Source organism: Cyprinodon variegatus, unplaced genomic scaffold, assembly GCF_000732505.1.
Source record: "Cyprinodon variegatus isolate N-32 unplaced genomic scaffold, C_variegatus-1.0 Scaffold1160, whole genome shotgun sequence".
NCBI lineage: Eukaryota > Metazoa > Chordata > Actinopteri > Cyprinodontiformes > Cyprinodontidae > Cyprinodon > Cyprinodon variegatus.
In genome coordinates, this window is record NW_015151613.1 from 214,539 (window position 1) to 217,016 (window position 2,478).

A 2,478-nucleotide genomic window follows, 5' to 3' on the forward strand; every position below is an offset into this window, starting at 1 on the left:
ATATATATATATATATATATGCAAATCAAAATTGCATATAGGAGGACTGGACCGTTGCCACACCTGATGCAAACTGAGGGGCTATGCTAACTGCATAACATGCCTGTTATCGCGTGTCTTTGTGTCTTTGAGTTTGTTTTTTTTCCTTGTCTGGGACCTGACAGTCAACAATATCTGACAATCCTTTTACTGTCCCACTTCCCACCCAACTTCTTAGCATCTCTTTCTATGCTCTTTTCACCCTACTGTGGCCCTGAGTGTGCTTGCTGACCTACCTCCGTCACACAAACCGTCACACAGAGAAACACGCGCACAGAATGTACATGCACTAAACACAACCCCAAAACTATTACCTCATTTCTTGTCAAATGTATTTATCTATTGTTGGACTGGCAGATTTAGTTCAGGTACAATATATGGAGCCATAAAACCTATTGCTATCCATAGTTTCTTGCAGCTGCTGAGAGAAGATTTAGAATAACAAATCAGCTTTGTTAAAACACTAATTTACAGCTATTGTTTATACTACAAGTCTTATAGCAGGGGACAATGAAGCATTCCTAAATCATTGATAGATGTTGTGAACGTCAAAGTGCAACCTGTAAGCACTAAAAAGTGATTATGAATTTAGATTTGGGTCAGTGTCCTTAAATATAAAACTGATTAAATGTAAAAAAAAAAATATTAGGGAACATTGAGGAGGCAAAAAAAGAAAACATCTGTAGACAAATTTCTTGGTTATCCTGGCAAAGATGTCTGGAAAGGTTTGAATCAACCTACCTTTTCCTTTTTTTGCATTGCATTGATGTGTAAAGAACTGCTTGATGCTCTCCAGATGGCATATGGACTCTTGATAGTGTGATGCAGAAAAAAAGCTTTTTAGAGGTTAGTTCACCAAGTTCTGCTGTTGCTGTATTTGAACCATGTAATGCGGTCAGCTGCCAACTGATTAGTTTACATTTTCGCATAAAAAACTAAAAAAAAAAGATTTCTAAACAAATCAGATTATTTCCTTTTACGAATTGTTAGTTTATAAACACATAAATCCAGTTCCATAAAGTTAACTTCGCACGTGTTAACAAAGGAAAATAAATCAGCAATATCTTTAATTTAATAGTTAACTTTTGCCTAACTTTGAAACAAAGCTCAGTACTCAGAGAACATTTTTAAAATTGTTTTTAGCCTGTTTGAAAAAGTGATGTACACCCATGCCTGTATAGGCCAGAACTACAGCTGCTTACAGTCCTTTTTCTTTCCTATCTTTTTCTTCATACAAAAGCATTAAAAGTTCACCACTTGGCTTCCAAGTTCACCACTTGGCTTCAAAGTTCCCCACTTGGCTACAAAGTTGCTGTAAAGATAGTTGTACAATTTAGTCCATGGTTTGAAAGATGATTTTAAACGAACAAGCAGGAAATCTCTATAGAAGTTTGTCATATTTTGGTTGTTTGCTTTCTTAATAAACATTTGAGTCTCTTTTCTCTGGATGAACTGAGATTAGGTACCTCGCTATGAAGTGGCTGAAGTTGGTTGTAAAAGAAAAATTATATCAGAAAGTAGATAATGTTGGTCATATTGTTAGGAAATGTTTGTTATTTTTAGAGGCATTGATAAGATGAGCCACTTTTAATGTCAGTTTGTTTTGTATTTTGCTGACTAGCCGAAAGTGTATTTTAGTATTTGACTACATATAAGTAACTAGCTGCTAGGCTAAGATTTGCCCTCCTACCGAAACTCTTGGTAATTGCCAAGAGTTTCGGTAGGGACTTGGTAATTGAGCGAGTCAAGTCCTTCAGACATTGGAGACACTCAAGTTAATCTTTGGGTTTTTGCCAGTTGTCCACTCTTACCAGCAGGTGGCTAAAAATACCGTTAGAAACATACAGAAAGCATTTTCTGAACCAAAATGCAATTTATCACACACAAACAAAAAAGTCAAATACCAGTTTCAGCATGTAGAGATATTTTCGTTTGTTTTATTGGAAAACTTTTTCTGCCCTGTAGAATAACTCTCAGGAAAAAAACACTTTTTGACACTGTTGGTTTGCGTCGCCTTTAGCATGATGCTTAAAAGCTAATTTTTAGTATTTTTTTTTCTTTGCATTGAGATTTTAAAAAAATGAAGATTTTTGTAGAAGTTTGAAGTGTTATTTGGACAGAGCATAGAACAAAAGATTGTCTTCTGATTGCTAACATTGATTACACAATGCTAGCTAGATTGCGATTTTGCGGTCTAACTATATTGCCTGACCAATTTTACTGTCCATCAAAGTATTTTCAGTTTAAAATGCCATTGGAGAATCTGTTTCAAGCTGCCACCCTTCTGTCTTTCGTATAGTCTGTCAGTTTGATTTAACTTGTTTGGTTGTTTTTTTAAAAGTATATAATTACGGCGAAATAAGAAAAGCCACATTTTAGTGATGAAGAACTCCAAATATATATATATATATATATATATATATATATATATATATATAT